This window comes from Pelophylax lessonae, assembly GCF_965119305.1.
Source record: "Pelophylax lessonae genome assembly, chromosome: 4".
NCBI lineage: Eukaryota > Metazoa > Chordata > Amphibia > Anura > Ranidae > Pelophylax > Pelophylax lessonae.
The window spans coordinates 497,803,324-497,820,172 of record NC_138771.1 but is presented as its reverse complement, the minus strand read 5'-3'; the positions used below and the strand labels follow the sequence as shown (position 1 = coordinate 497,820,172).

Here is a 16,849-nt window from a genome sequence, read left to right as displayed (position 1 = left end):
CCTCCAGCGCAGGTCCCATGAGGAAACAGCCTGGACTAATTTGTAAGCATTAATTATGATAGACATTGCCCCAACAGGCTTTGACACTTGTTATTACTATTGTTACTTTTACATATACTCTTTTTGTAGATTGTCGATTGTGCCAGCTCCTGAGGAAGTGTACAAAACACGAAACGCGTAGAGCATATGTGCATATATGGATACAATCTCTATGGATTATGTATTTTTTGTTAATATATTCTATTTTATTTTTTGTTCTTGCATTGTCATCTATTATTGCATATTTTTTAACATGATTTGGTCAATTTTGACCACATTGAATGCATCCAATGTCTACATTATATATGTTTTACCAAATTTTGCATACAATTAAATTGGCCCACATTCTTTATTTTATCGTATGTGTATTGGTTTATTTTGCATGTATTTTTACTCCAATGCTATATGGTCATGTTTGATGCATACACCTCACTCAAAGTCCCAAACCATCCTTTTGTCTCTAATATAACATGTGTATCGCAATCTGTTTTCATGGGTAGTCGCCCCCAACGCGAGAGTTTACGTTTGTATATTTGTATACGTGGAGGGGGCTTCCATTTTTTTTTTTCGGGGGGAGATTTTATGTGCTGTAACATTCTTTTTCATTACAATTTTTCTTTTCCAATCACAAAGGGGTCAAAAAGTCCCCTATGTGATGATTTTTTGGAGACAGGTTCTTTTTAATGAGACGTCCAGGGTCTCCCTATGCTCCACTGAATGTAATGCAGTACAGATTGCATTGCATTATATTTCTTTCCTGGCCTCAATGGCCGGGGACACTGACAACGGGGATCTGGAAGTGACGTCATACATGTTGCTTCCCGATCAGGAACAAGATAGGGAGGAGAGCGAATGTGTGTCCAATTTCCTCCCACCACTCTACCTGGCGGCACTCGCTATGTTGATCCTGGGCCTGCTGATGGGCAAGCGGAGCCTGAGATGCATGGCGTATGCTTACCCAGAGTAGGGCTAATCATTTTTTAAAAGGTTTTTATTGCCATATGTAAGTAGATATACAACAGAACATTTGAAAAAAAAAAAAAAAAAGGAATTACATAGTTCAAAGCATATGACCACTATACATTGGATAAGAAAAATAAACATACTTACAATAGGTAACTGCACATATAGCCCCTACATTATCCACATTGCCACCCCTTAGGGATTAACTAAACTATCTCCAGCACATATAGCTTTTTAGTGTGATTATCCATAAACAAGAAAGAAAAGTATAAGACAGAAAGTGAAAAACTGTCCACCCAGCCTCAAATGCACACCTCAGGGCAGAATGAACAATATAAAAAAAGAAACCCCCCCCCCCCCATCCACCCTAACTACTGTCTGATCCAGAGTCATACCACCCCCTATAAATTCAAGACCTGACCCCATATATACCCTATGAAACATGCAGAACACTCCACTAGTTATATATTTCCATACCACTGCACCCGCAATATTGACTCTACCATTTTATATTAATTAATAGCCATGGGCATCCTCTAGCCTCATAAGTCTTCTTGTAAAGTGTGATAGTTGAATTAACCAATTTTACCCAGGCTGCTAATTCCAGAGTATCAGTGCGCACCCAGTTCAATGCTATCAATTTTCTTACATAGAAGAACAAGAGCCTCAAAAAACTGAATTTTTGTAAAATCTTACCTGTAAAATTCCTTTCTCTGAGTCCTCCGACAGTCGCCGCCTCTTCATATTCGTCACTATGGGGTTATTGACCTTTGCTCCGTAGGAGTAGCTAAGCAACAGAATATGTTAATATCAAAGCTTTTAGCATACCCCACCCCTAGGTGGTGGTCCCCTCAGTCAATACCCTCCTGCTTCCTGCATTCCTACCTCAGTTTCAGTAGCATAGTAGTAGAGTACATAAACAAACCCCAAAAGAGGGGCGGGGGCGGCGACTGTCGGAGGACTCAGAGAAAGGAATTTTACAGGTAAGATTTTACAAAAATTCTGTTTTCTCTTACGTCCTCCGACAGTCGCCGCCTCTTCATATTCGTCACTATGGGGACGTCCCAAAGCAGTGTAGACATGAGGGGTGGGAGAAAAAACGCAGCCGCGCCCAAGGCAACGCAGAACCCACATCAGAAAAAAGGAACCTTACCAAAGGAAGGAAACCAACTGGGCAACATGAAAAAAACTTGCTCAACAGGAGCAACAACCCAGGAAAACAAATAACCTAGGGATAAAAACATCCCAACAGCCAAGGGTCCAAAAAACAAGGAACCCTAAGGCACTGCCACACTAAGAACCTTGCGGCCAAAGGAAGCATCTGCCGATGCCTGAACATCCACTTTGTAGAATTTTGAGAAGGTGTGAACGGACGACCAAGTCGCCGCCTTACTCACCTGGGCCACAGAAGCCCGATGATGACAGGCCCAAGACGTACTCAGAGATCTGGTAGAGTGCGCCTTCACAGGCATGGGGGGAACTTTTCCCTTCAAAGCATAGGCCTGTTCAATGGTCTGTCTGATCCATTTGGCGATGGTAGAAGCCGACGCCGCCATGCCCTTCCGAGGCCCCTCTGGAAGGACAAATAGAGATGACAGGTAAACCCTGATCGCCCGAACAACATCCAAGGAATGCAAAGCCACCTCCTTTGGATGTTTAGGCTTCGCGCAAAGCGAAGGCAAGACAATGTCCTCATTGAGGTGAAATTCCGAAACCCTTTTCGGAAGGAAAGATGGGTTAGGTCGCAAGACCACCTTATCCAAATGAACCACCAAATGCGGAGATCTGCAGGACAAAGCTGCCAGCTCCGACACTCTGCGAGCCGAAGTGATCGCCACCAAAAACGCGACCTTCCTGGACAACATAGACAACGAGATCTCCCTGATCTTTTCAAAAGGAGCATGTTGCAACACGGACAGAACAAGGTTCAAGTCCCATGGAGGTAAAGGCTCCCTCCTAGGAGGGACCAGATGCCGCACCCCTTGAACAAAGGTGCTAACCAAAGAATTAGATGCCACAGGGCGTTGAAAGAGAACGGCCAGCGCAGAAATCTAACCCTTAATCGTGGCCAACGCCAAACGCTGGTCCACGCCCGTTTGAAGGAAAGCCAACACTCTTGATACCGAGTATGAGCGAGGGGAATACCCCCTGGACTCACACCAGGCAAAATAGGCCTTCCAAGTACGGTAGTAAACCTTCCCCGAAGAGGTCTTTCCAGCCTTGATCAAAGTGTGAATGACCTCAGGGGAGAGACCCCTATCCTTCAGGACCTCGGTTTCAACAGCCAGGCCGTCAAAGCCAGCGACTGCAAAGCAGGATGGAATATCGGCCCTTGAAACAGGAGATCATCTCGAAGAGGCAGACGCCACGGAGCGTCGACCGCCAGATTCACGAGATCTGCGTACCAAGACCGGCGAGGCCAGTCTGGCGCCACCAGAATCACCGTGTGCGGTTCCGAGGCCAACCTGCGAAGGAACCTGGATAGTAGCTGAATCGGTGGAAAGGCATACATCAGACGATACTGATGCCAGGGAGCCACTAACGCGTCTGACGCGTCTGCCCGAGGATCGCGGGACCTTGCCACGAACCATACCACCTTGTTGTTTAGACGAGACGCGAACAGGTCCACATCTGGTGAACCCCACTTCGCGCACAACATCTGGAAGACATCCGGGTGAAGGGACCATTCCCCCTGGTCCAGGGCCTGGCGACTCAGCTAATCTGCCTGCCAGTTCTCCACCCCCAGAATGTGAACCGCCGTTATCGCCGGGACGTGCGTCTCGGCCCAAGACAGAATGTCGGCCACTTCCCGAGCCGCTCGGGCACTCCTGGTGCCCCCTTGGTGGTTGATGTAGGCCACCGCTGTGGCATTGTCTGTCTGCACCCGAACCGGACGGCCCTGCAGCCTATCCGTCCAACGCCGAAGGCAGAGATTTATCGCTCGCAATTCCAGAATGTTGATCGGAAGGGAGGATTCCTCCTCCGACCAAGTACCCTGGGCGGACAGAACGCCCAGAACACCAACCCAGCCCGACAGGCTGGCATCCGTGGTGATCACCGTCCACGAGAAAGGGCGAAAGGACTTGCCCCCCGACACCGCCGGGGACTGGAGCCACCACAGAAGGTCCCTTCTGGTGCGATGGCTCAATGAAATCTGGAGATCCAGAGATTGCGGTCGCCTGTCCCACCTGGTCAGAATCTCCCTTTGGAGACCCCGCGTGTGAAACTGGGCGAAGGGAATCGCCTCGAAAGCCGAGACCATGAATCCCAGACACCTCATGCACGTCCGGAGGGACGAACACTGAACGTCCCTGAGGGACCTGACTTCTTCCTGAAGCATCCTGAGCTTGTCTTCCGACAGGAAGACCTTTGCCTGAACAGAGTCCAGGATCATTCCCAGGTAGGGAAGACGAACCGACGGACACAGCGTCGATTTCGGAAAATTTATCGTCCAACCAAACTCCTGTAGAGTCTGCATCGTGACGGACAGGTCGTTCACCAGGCCCTGACTGGTCGCAGACCGAATCAGGATATCGTCCAGATACCCCAAGACAGAAACGCACTGGGCTCTCAAAGCCAGGACCGGCGCAAGCACCTTGGTGAAAACACGCGGAGCCGAAGCGAGACCAAAGGGTAACGCCACTAATTGGTAATGATCCTCCGCAATGGCGAATCGAAGGTACCTCTGGTGACCCTCGAAAATGGGGATGTGAAGATACGCATCCTTCAGATCGATGGACGCCATGAATTCCCCCGGAACCAGGGCAGCCACCACTGATCGCAGGGATTCCATGCGGAACTTGCGAACCCGCACAAAGCGGTTCAGAGCTTTCAAGTCCAGAATTGGACGTACCTTGCCCTCCTTTCTGGGCACAATGAACAGATTGGAATAGAACCCCCGAAATCTGTCCCGATGAGGCACCGGAACCACCACTCCCTGAGCCCGCAGGTCCCGCACCGCCAGGTGCAGATCCCGCAAGCGCTCCGGAGACAGCTGAAGATTTGAGGGAAAAAATCTGCTCGCCGGCCGAGAGAGAAACTCGATCTTGTATCCAGATCGAACGATTTCCTGAACCCACCTGTCCCGAATGCGGTCCAGCCAGGGTTGAAGAAAACCGAGCAAACGTCCCCCCACCCAGAACTGGGTGAGGACGCCCCTTCAGGCCGCATTGTTATGGGCAGCGGACCCAGACTGGCCGGACTTCTGCTTACCTGTCCACGGCTTCTTCTGGGAGCCTTGGCCTTTGAAGGGCTTGCCCTTGTAGTGCGACCGAAAGGCACGAAAGGACCCCTGAGAGGGTCTAAATGAGGCAGTCTTCTTACCACGAACAACTGTAGACTTGTGAGTCTGGGGCAAGAGCGTGCTCTTACCCCCGGAAATACCCTTTATCAGAGTATCCAAAGAGTCGCCAAAAAGGCGAGATCCCGCATAGGGTAAATTAGTTAAAGTCTTGCGAGAAGCTTGGTCATGTCACGGAACCATGAACCAGACGTACAACAACAGATAAGTGAAAATAAGAAAGCTTTATTGAAAAACAAGCTATAAAGCAAAAGTCCAAACGGATGGCGAAACCGATGCAGAGTCTTTGCGAAGCCAGGGGTCAGGAACCAGCAGGGTAGTCAGACGAAGCCAGGATCAGGAACCAGCAGGGTAGTCAGACGAAGCCAGGATCAGGAACCAGCAGGGTAGTCAGACGAAGCCAGGATCAGGAACCAGAAGTAGCAGCAGTCTTAGTAGCATGTGAACACAGGAGGACCAAGCAGGGAACTGAAGCCACAGACCTCCTATATATATGAGCTAGGTATCCAGCTCCTCCCAGTGGGAAGGAGGAGCCGCAGGGTGGGAGGCTACAAGAAACCCAGAAACCAAGATGGCCGCCAGCACATGTCAAACGAAGGAGAACAGCAAGAAGGTAAGACCATGACAGTACCTCCCCCTCAAGGGCCCCTCCTCCGCGGAGTAAAGAACGGTTTCTGAGGGAAGCGTGCGTGGAAGGCTCGGAGCAAGGCAGGAGCATGGACATCTGCGGAGGGAACCCAGGAACGCTCCTCTGGACCATAACCACGCCAATGAACCAAAAACTGCACCCGACCGCGGACCAGGCGTGAGACCAGGATATTGCTCACCTCATACTCCTCACGATTGCCCACTCGGACCGGACGAGGCCGAGGAACCGAGGAAGTGAAACGATTACACACCAGAGGCTTCAACAGGGAGACATGAAACACGTTGGAGATCCGCATGCCAGGAGGAAGCGCAAGGGCATAGGCTACCGGGTTTACCCTGCGAAGCACTCGGAAGGGACCAACAAAGCGAGGCGCCAGCTTGGGAGTGGGCACTCGAAGGTTGAGGTTGCGGGTGGACAACCATACACGGTCTCCGGCCTGGTAGGAAGGAGCAGGCGCTCGTCTGCGATCAGCCTGGAGTCTCTGGCGCTGCGCAGAGACCTCAAGGGACTTCTGGATCTGTACCCAAGAAGCACGTAGGACGGAAAGGTGATCCTCCACAGCCGGAATATCCTGGGGAGAGAATACCTCCGGTAACACGGCAGGTTGGAACCCATAGTTGGCCATGAAGGGAGACGTCCCAGAGGAAGAGTTCACCGCCGTGTTCCTGGCAAACTCAGCCCAAGGCAGGAGGTCAACCCAATTGTCTTGGTGATCGGAGACATAGCAACGAAGGAATTGCTCCAAGGCCTGATTGGAACGTTCTGCGGCCCCATTGGACTGAGGGTGGTAGGCCGAGGAGAAGGAGAGATGAATCCCCAACTGGGAGCAAAAGGCGCGCCAGAACCTGGACACAAACTGACTCCCCCGATCCGACACAATCTCCTTGGGCAAACCGTGCAACCGGAAGACCTCCCTGGCAAAAATCGTGGCCAACTCCTGTGCAGAGGGTAACTTCTTGAGAGGAACACAGTGACACATTTTGGAAAACCGATCCACAATCATGAGAATGACCGTATGGCCTCGGGATGCAGGGAGGTCCACAATGAAATCCATCCCCAGGTGTGACCATGGGCGCTCCCCGGTGGCTAAGGGTTGCAGAAGGCCCAACGGAAGGTGCCGAGGGGACTTACTCTGGGCACAAATGGAGCATGCCGCTACATATGCGGCGATGTCGGAACGTAGGGAAGGCCACCAGAACAGACGTGAAATAGCCCAGGACAGCTGATTCTTTCCAGGATGCCCCGCGGTCTTGGAGTTATGGTAGGTTCGCAACAACCGAGTGCGCAACTCCTCAGGCACAAAACATCTGCCGTTGGGTCTCCCAGAGGGAGCACCAGATTGAGCCGCCAAAATCTGCTCACCCAGGGGAGAGGTCAGGCTGGTGCGAATGGCAGCCAGGATCTGATTCGGAGGTATGACCGAAGTCGGAATCGACTCCTCCCTGGACAGGTCGGAGTACTGCCGTGATAAGGCATCAGCCCTGATGTTCTTGGAACCGGGTAGGTAGGAGACCACGTAATTAAAACGTGACAAGAACAGAGCCCATCTGGCCTGACGTGGTGTCAATCTCTTGGCCTCAGAGAGGTAGGTCAGATTCTTGTGGTCCGTCAGGATGAGGACCGGAACCACCGAACCCTCGAGCAAGTGCCTCCATTCTTTAAGAGCCTGCACGATGGCCAATAACTCCCTGTCACCAATCTGGTAGTTGCACTCCGCGGAAGACAGTTTCCGGGAGTAAAACCCACAAGGAAGCAGAGGACCCTCTGGTGTTCTACGCTGAGACAGAAGGGCGCCTACTCCCGTCTCAGACGCGTCCACCTCGAGGACAAAGGGCAACCCAGGGTTGGGATGCGACAGAATCGGAGCCGACACAAAGGCGGACTTTAGAGCCTCAAAAGCTCGGATGGCCTCGGGCGGCCAGACCTGGGAATTACTGCCCTTCCTGGTCAGATCCGTGAGAGGCTTGGCTAGCATGGAAAAGTCCCTGATGAACTTCCGATAATAATTGGCGAAGCCCAAAAAGCGCTGCAGGGAGCGAAGACCACTGGGCTGGGGCCACTGTAAGACAGCCGAAACCTTCTCAGGATCCATGGAGAACCCCTCAGCGGAAATGATGTAACCTAAGAAGGTTACCTGGGATCGGTGAAATTCGCATTTCTCAAGCTTACCGAACAGCTTGTTCTCTCGTAACCGTTGCAACACTCGTTTGACATCCAGAATGTGGGTCTCCATGGACTCAGAATATACCAAGATGTCATCCAGGTAGACCACCACACACTGCTGCAACAGGTCACGGAAAACATCGTTGATGAATTCCTGAAAGACTGCGGGCGCATTGCACAGCCCAAAGGGCATAACCAAGGATTCATAATGACCGGTCCTGGTGTTAAACGCGGTCTTCCACTCATCGCCCGCCTTGATCCTTACGAAGTTATATGCCGCCCTCAGGTCGAGTTTGGTAAAGACCGTGGCCCCTTTAAGGCGATCGAACAGCTCGGAAATCAAGGGTATCGGGTAAGCGTTCTTGATCGTGATGCGATTGAGACCCCTGTAATCGATGCAAGGCCTCAACTCACCGCCCTTCTTTTTCACAAAGAAAAATCCAGCCCCTGCCGGGGACGAGGATTTGCGAATGTGTCCACGTGAAAGCGCCTCCCTCACGTACTCCTCCATGGCCTCATTCTCCGCTACCGACAGTGGATAGACTTTGCCACGAGGAGGAACGGCACCAGATTGTAACTCGATGGCACAATCGTATGGGCGGTGCGGAGGTAGGGCAACCGCGCGCACCTTATCGAATACATCCCGGTACTCCTCGTATTCAGGGGGCAACAGAGAGTCCGAGGAAGTACACAGCAACTTGACAGGCCCATGGATGCAACTAGCCCCACACTGCGGTGACCACGAGAGGATCTCGGCCGATCTCCAATCGAAAATCGGATTATGCTTCTGGAGCCAGGGGTACCCCAAGACCACCGAGTAGTGTGGAGACGAAATAACCTGGAAGCAGACCGACTCTCTGTGGACGGCACCAATGGCTAACCCCACTGGAAGGGTCTCATGAGTCACGTGTGGCGGCAGAAGGGGTCTGCCGTCTATCGCCTCAAGAGCCAGAGGAGAACCTCGAGCCTGCAGAGGAATGGAATTGGCGGCAGCGAACACACTATCAATGAACAAACCACCAGCACCAGAGTCCACCAACGCCTGGGTCGTCACCGAGCCCCCGACCCAGGAAAGGACAACAGTGATCAGTGGTTTGTCAACACGGGAAACCGGGGACGAGGAGACTCCACCCAAGATCTGCCCCCGACAGGATCTCAGGTGCGAGCGTTTCCCTGGACGGTTCGGACATGCCAACCGAAAATGCCCACCGAGACCACAGTACATGCATCGGCCCTCGCGTCTCCGGAGTACCCTCTCCCCCTCGGACAGGCGAGCAAACCCCAGCTGCATGGGTTCACCCCCAGACAAGTCATCCCCAGGAGGCGTGGGAGGAGAGGGAGGCACGGGTGGGACAACAAAGGTAGGCGCCAATCTGTTAGGAGGCCTCCGCAGACTCTCCTTAAAGGAAGGTCTCTCCCTGAGTCTGGTGTCAATCAAAATCAGGAAAGAAATAAGAGACTCGAGCTCCACTGGTAGGTCCTTAGCTGCAACCTCATCCTTCAAGGCATCCGAGAGACCATGAGAGAAAGCAGCGACCAGAGCCTCATTATTCCAGCCCACCTCTGCTGCCAGGGTACGAAACTCAATGGCGTATTCAGCTACGGATCGTGAACCCTGTCTGATGGACATAAGGAGCTTCGCAGCAGAGGCAGCACGAGCCGGCACATCGAATACCTTCCGAAGAGAAGCAACAAAACCGGAAAACTCGGCAACCACCGGATTGTTGTTCTCCCATAAAGGGCTGGCCCAGGCCAAGGCCTTGTCCGAGAGCAGCGAGATTAAGAAGCCCACCTTTGATCCCTCAGTAGGAAAGGCATGTGGCAGCAACTCGAAATAAATGCCCACCTGGTTAAGGAAACCTCGGCACTGAGTTGGCTCTCCCCCAAAGCGCTGTGGAAGGGGGGCAGAACCGGACATACCCCGAAACACCGCAGGCGCAACAACAGGTGTCGGGGTAGACTCTGGCGCAACAACCGGAGCGGCAGTAGGAGCGGACCCAGGAGCGACAACCGACCCATCGGCAACGGGAGCGAAATGAACCGTGCGTTCAAGCAGGGTTTGCAACGCCACGGCGAACTGACCCAACAGGTGATCCTGCTGATCAAGTCTGGCAACCAGCGTGGGTAGTGAGGATGGCCCTGCACCGTCAGAATTCGTGGCCTGTGGTACCGTGCGTTCAAGCAGGGTTTGCAACACCACGGCGAACCGACCCAACAGGTGATCCTGCTGATCAAGTCTGGCAACCAGCGTGGGTAGCGAGGATGGCCCTGTACCGTCAGAATTCATGGCTTGGTCCTAATGTCACGGAACCATGAACCAGACGTACAACAACAGATAAGTGAAAATAAGAAAGCTTTATTGAAAAACAAGCTATAAAGCAAAAGTCCAAACGGATGGCGAAACCGATGCAGAGTCTTTGCGAAGCCAGGGGTCAGGAACCAGCAGGGTAGTCAGACGAAGCCAGGATCAGGAACCAGCAGGGTAGTCAGACGAAGCCAGGATCAGGAACCAGCAGGGTAGTCAGACGAAGCCAGGAACAGGAACCAGAAGTAGCAGCAGTCTTAGTAGCATGTGAACACAGGAGGACCAAGCAGGGAACTGAAGCCACAGACCTCCTATATATATGAGCTAGGTATCCAGCTCCTCCCAGTGGGAAGGAGGAGCCGCAGGGTGGGAGGCTACAAGAAACCCAGAAACCAAGATGGCCGCCAGCACATGTCAAACGAAGGAGAACAGCAAGAAGGTAAGACCATGACAGGTCAACAGACCAACATTTCAGCCATATCAGACGGCGTGTCAACACCGCCACACTTTGGACGCACACAGTCAAAAGGTACTACAGGGAGTGCAGAATTATTAGGCAAATGAGTATTTTTGAGGATTAATTTTATTATTGAACAACAACCATGTTCTCAATGAACCCAAAAAACTCATTAATATCAAAGCTGACAATTTTTGGAAGTAGTTTTTAGTTTTAGCTATTTTAGGGGGATATCTGTGTGTGCAGGTGACTATTACTGTGCATAATTATTAGGCAACTTAACAAAAATCAAATATACAGTATACCCATTTCAATTATTTTTACCAGTGAAAATAATATAACATCTCAACATTCACAAATATACATTTCTGACAATCAAAAACAAAACAAAAACAAATCAGTGACCAATATAGCCACCTTTCTTTGCAAGGACACTCAAAAGCCTGCCATCCATGGATTCTGTCAGTGTTTTGATCTGTTCACCATCAACATTGCGTGCAGCAGCAACCACAGCCTCCCAGACACTGTTCAGAGAGGTGTACTGTTTTCCCTCCTTGTAAATCTCACATTTGATGATGGACCACAGGTTCTCAATGGGATTCAGATCAGGTGAACAAGGAGGCCATGTCATTAGCTTATCTTCTTTTATACCCTTTCTTGCCAGCCACGCTGTGGAGTTCTTGGACGCGTGTGATGGAGCATTGTCCTGCATGAAAATCATGTTTTTCTTGAAGGATGCAGACTTCTTCCTGTACCACTGCTTGAAGGTGGTGTCTTCCAGAAACTGGCAGTAGGACTGGGAGTTGAGCTTGACTCCATCCTCAACCCGAAAAGGCCCCACAAGCTCATCTTTGATGATACCAGCCCAAACCAGTACTCCACCTCCACCTTGCTGGCGTCTGAGTCGGACTGGAGCTCTCTGCCCTTTACCAATCCAGCCACAAGCCCATCCATCTGGCCCATCAAGACTCACTCTCATTTCATCAGTCCATAAAACCTTTGAAAAATCAGTCTTGAAATATTTCTTGGCCCAGTCTTGACGTTTCAGCTTGTGTGTCTTGTTCAGTGGTGGTCGTCTTTCAGCCTTTCTTACCTTGGCCATGTCTCTGAGTATTGCACACCTTGTGCTTTTGGGCACTCCAGTGATGTTGCAGCTCTGAAATATGGCCAAACTGGTGGCAAGTGGCATCTTGGCAGCTGCACGCTTGACTTTTCTCAGTTCATGGGCTGTTATTTTGCGCCTTGGTTTTTCCACACGCTTCTTGCGACCCTGTTGACTATTTTGAATGAAATGCTTGATTGTTCGATGATCACGCTTCAGAAGCTTTGCAATTTTAAGAGTGCTGCATCCCTCTGCAAGATATCTCACTATTTTTGACTTTTCTGAGGCTGTCAAGTCCTTCTTTTGACCCATTTTGCCCAAGGAAAGGAAGTTGCCTAATAATTATGCACACCTGATATAGGGTGTTGATGTCATTAGACCACACCCCTTCTCATTACAGAGATGCACATCACCTAATATGCTTAATTGGTAGTAGGCTTTCGAGCCTATACAGCTTGGAGTAAGACAACATGCATAAAGAGGATGATGTGGTCAAAATACTCATTTGCCTAATAATTCTGCAATCCCTGTAAATCCAAGTCCGCATCAGACAAATACATGACACCCTGATGAATTTGATCCACCATAGCCAATGTTGTCGGCGGGGCAGAGTCAGCCACCAGGATGCGCCTGAGCACCTGCGTCCAATCCGCGACAGCCATAAGGGAAGCAAAAATAGGTTTCAGCATTGAACCAGTAACCTTATAAGTATGGCGGGCAAGAGACTCTAACCTCCTGTCCGTGGGGTCCCGGAACACCGGGGTATCCTCCGCCGGAATCGCAGTAGACTTATTCAAAACAGCCACCGCGTGATCCACCGGAGGCGGCACACACCAACGCTCATCAGTAGCGGGCGTAAAGGGATAACGCAGCTTGAACCTACTCGGCACAGCAAAAGGTTTCTTTAAATTGCGCCATTGTTCATCAACAGCGCGCTGAAACTCCGCAGAGCAAGGAAAAACCTGCGATGTTTTGCGTTTCCTCTGCGTCCCATAAGAGGACAGTAAAGCAGGAGGACATGGTTCATCCTGCAAATGCAGTGTTTGCTTGATAGCAGCAACCAACTCATCCATGAGTGCAAGCTCTTCAGACGAGCCAGGGGGGGGAATTATCAACCCCTTCTACCTCAGCCTCCCCCTCAGACCCCACAAGGTCTAGAGACGAACGGGACCCTGAGAAGGGCACCCCAGCCATAGCAGCCCCATCGTCCTCTGAATCAGAGGAAATATACACTCTGGGCCGTTTTGTGGATCGGTCAGCCACTAGCATCTGCACCTGAGCAGCTAGATTTGCCACAATAGCAGCCAAATCAGTCCCCTCGGGGGAAGCAGCGGCCCCTTGGCCCCCCACCAAGGTGAGAGGAAACTTGCTTTCCTGAGAATCCATGCCCCAGTAGTTGTAGGAAAAAAAGGAGTACTGCCCCTTTAAGATCGCGGCGAGCGTAGCCCACCGCACCCACTGAATACACTGACCCCCACGGGGATAAGAATACTAGGCAAGGAATACAGGAATATAGAAAGGTAAAACCTGGAGAGATCACATAGGCCGCTGCACCGATCGCTGTCCTCAGGGCAAAAGGAAGTGATGCAATGACTGACCGCCCCTGTAAAGCCTATGTAAGGCTACACAAACATGGCCGCTGGCTGAGGACTCCATAGGCAGATATAGAATAGCGCTGACATGTGGCCTGAGCGATCGCCGCCAAAATGGTGGCGCTTGGTGCCAAAACGCCGCTCTTTCCACACAGGACCGGACAGCATAAGCTTGCTGTAAAAAAATGGCGGACCGCAGCAGCGGTCGCCGCACAGTATGCCCAAACATGTCGGACAAGCATGTCACACACAGCATACAGCATGTCTCACAGAAAACACAGCCTGTCACACAGAGCAGAGTAGGAGAGCCCCCCCCCCCCTTGCAGCCCACAGAAAGGCAGCTATTGACAGGGAGCTCAACGATTTTTACACAGACATGCAGGGTCCCACAGTCCCAGACTGACACCCAAAACAGACAGGTCCCCACACAGAATACAATTACCATCCGGATGGCTTTGGGAGCCCGCACAAGCAATCAAACCGCTGCACTAAGGACAGGGAGAGTCGCAGCCAGGACGCAGTGGAACTGCGGTGCGAAACCGCAAATGGCGTCCGGTGAGGTAGCCACCTCACCGCAGCATCCCTGCAGCGAACAGGGATGGGTCGTTCATACATGCCAGGAAAACCTGAGCTGAACGCTCGATGGCAGACTGGGAAGCCACTGGCCCTGAACCCCGGATAACCAGGGAGGCCAGCCCGAGACCCAGCTCCGCACGATCATCTTCATCCGAAGAAACTAAACTAGTGCTGAAAAATAACAGCTAAGTAAAGAAAGAGAAAACACTTGAAATAAAATCAAAGATAGAATAGAGGCTGAGACTGAAAATCCCAGCACAGGATAAGCCTGCTAACTCCTAAGCTAGACAATAGAAACTGGGGTAGGAATGCAGGAAGCAGGATGGTATTGACTGAGGGGACCACCCCCTAGGGGTGGGGTATGCTAAAAGCTTTGATATTAACATATTCTGTTGCCTAGCTACTCCTACGGAGCAAAGGTCAATAACCCCATAGTGACGAATATGAAGAGGCGGCGACTGTCGGAGGACGTAAGAGAAAAAAGCCTAGTACTAGTGTCCATTGTTTCATCTTCAAGTACCCCTAAAAGGAAGAACAACGGGCTACATATGTTTGGTAAATTAAATATGTCGGCTATAAATTCCGTCACCCTTGACCACAAATGCCTAATTTTAGCACACTCCCAAACCATATGAAAAAACGATCCCCCGCTAGTTTGACATTTATGACACGTGGCAGTGTCACATTTACCATTTGAAAGACGTTACGGCGTATAATACATTTGATGTAAATATCATATTTGTATCATTTTGTCTCTCAAAGAGATAACTGTGCCAACATAAGTGTCAAGCACCTCAACCCATAATTGCCTACTATCTACACAAGCCAGTTTTGAGTAACGTGGGCTAAATGTTACCAAAAAATACCTGTCTGTCGCCCGGATCTGCATGTCCTGGATGTTGGGCAATATAATTTGTGCCTCTCTGCAGTGAATGGGCTGACCTAGCACCTGGGGTTTGTCAAGCTCTGGGATGTAACAACATATTGGTGAGTCCACAGGTAACCAGGAAAGGCACAATGGGAGAAACAGAAGGATTATGGGAAAGCAATAATGCACAGCAGAGTGTAAATTCTGAGCAGCAATATGACATCAATCAAAAAGTCCAAGTTTACAAGGGGCGATCTAGGGAGGAACAAGCAGCAGGAATGCAGGTCAGTCAGCCCAGGATAGTAGCCACACCACAGCAGATCACAAGGCAGCAATCAAAGGCAAATGGATCACAAGGAAGGAATCATAAAGAATTAGAGGGGGCTACTCACACTAGTGGCTTCTGACAATCATGGAGGGCCCAACAGCAGGTGAAGGGTCAGAGAAGGCACAGGAGACTCCTGGATCCAGGGAAGCGGACAGGGCAGGTCATGAGTATCCAGCTGCAGCTTGCAGTGCACCCAGGCAGAAGGGCAGCACAAGGGTCACAGACCAAAGAGCGAGGTGATCTAAAGAATGACAGCCATTGTCTGGCTGGGGAAGGTTGCGGTGTCAAAAAAAAAAAAAATGGAGGTTTGGGTTGACCTCCCTGCAGCATCAGGTTCACTGGGTAGATGGGCAAACATCAGTAGAGGCAAAGAAGGATGTGAGGGCCAAACGGCACCAGGAAGAGGCTCCTGGGTCAAAGTATCCTCGGGGTCTGGCTTCAGTCTTGGGCCCGCACAGGTTCTGGCTGCAAGTGGCTCCCACAGGAAAGGGTTTACAAAGTGGGGGGAAAGGGGAGTCCCAGTGTACAGAAAGTAGCACACAACCCATATGAACTGCATATCTAAGCACCTTCCAATCTTCTAGAGAGATCTGCAGCTATGAGTTTCTCTCTGTCCATCGCTGGACTAAACTCTGAATAGTCTGACACTTTTCTCTAAGCATATATATGTATATGGTACTTCCAATTCAAAATTGCTAGTGCTAAGGCGAATGGCTTTATGACATGATACAATAACTTCTGTGCTACCTTCTGAGTGGAGCCTCATCTTATACCTTCTACTTCTGAATTACGTTACAAGCAGCTTACAAGAAACAGCTGCCTACTCAAGACATGTCTGAATTATTTGAAAACAAAAAAAAGGCTGTCTTGCAGGAGAGATTATCTAAGGGGATCCCCTTGATGGGTTCAAAGAGTGGTTTCCTCAAAACAAGGAGAACCAGACTGAGGATCTAACAAAGCACAGGGTGCCGAAAAGGGGGGCTGATCCGAGATACGCCCTAAAACTGGATTTTTGTAAGAACTTACCGTAAAATTATTTTCTCTGAAGTTCATCGACAGACGCAGCTCTGCTTAATCATATACTATAGGGTTATGCTCCTCCCACTAGGGATAGGCACTAGGATAAAAAAAACGTGTCCATGCCTATAGGGGCTGTCCCAGCAGGCATAACCCCTCAGGCTCTGCTACAGTGCCTTGCGAAAGTATTCGGCCCCCTTGAACTTTGCGACCTTTTGCCACATTTCAGGCTTCAAACATAAAGGTATAAAACTGTAATTTTTTGTGAAGAATCAACAAGTGGGACACAATCATGAAGTGGAACGAAATTTATTGGATATTTCAGACTTTGTTAACAAATAAAAAACTGAAAAATTGGGCGTGCAAAATTATTCAGCCCCTTTACTATCAGTGCAGCAAACTCTCTCCAGAAGTTCAGTGAGGATCTCTGAATGATCCAATGTTGACCTAAATGACTAATGATGATAAATAGAATCCACCTGTGTGTAAT

At 50.4% G+C, this 16,849-nt stretch overlaps 1 protein-coding gene across 1 annotated transcript in view; it reads right to left on the bottom strand.

The window, feature by feature from the left end:
- RAD52 (RAD52 homolog, DNA repair protein) overlaps positions 1–16,849 on the bottom strand; it is a 343,169-nt gene that overhangs the window by 211,484 nt on the left and 114,836 nt on the right. The gene's annotated exons all lie outside the window — the stretch shown is intronic.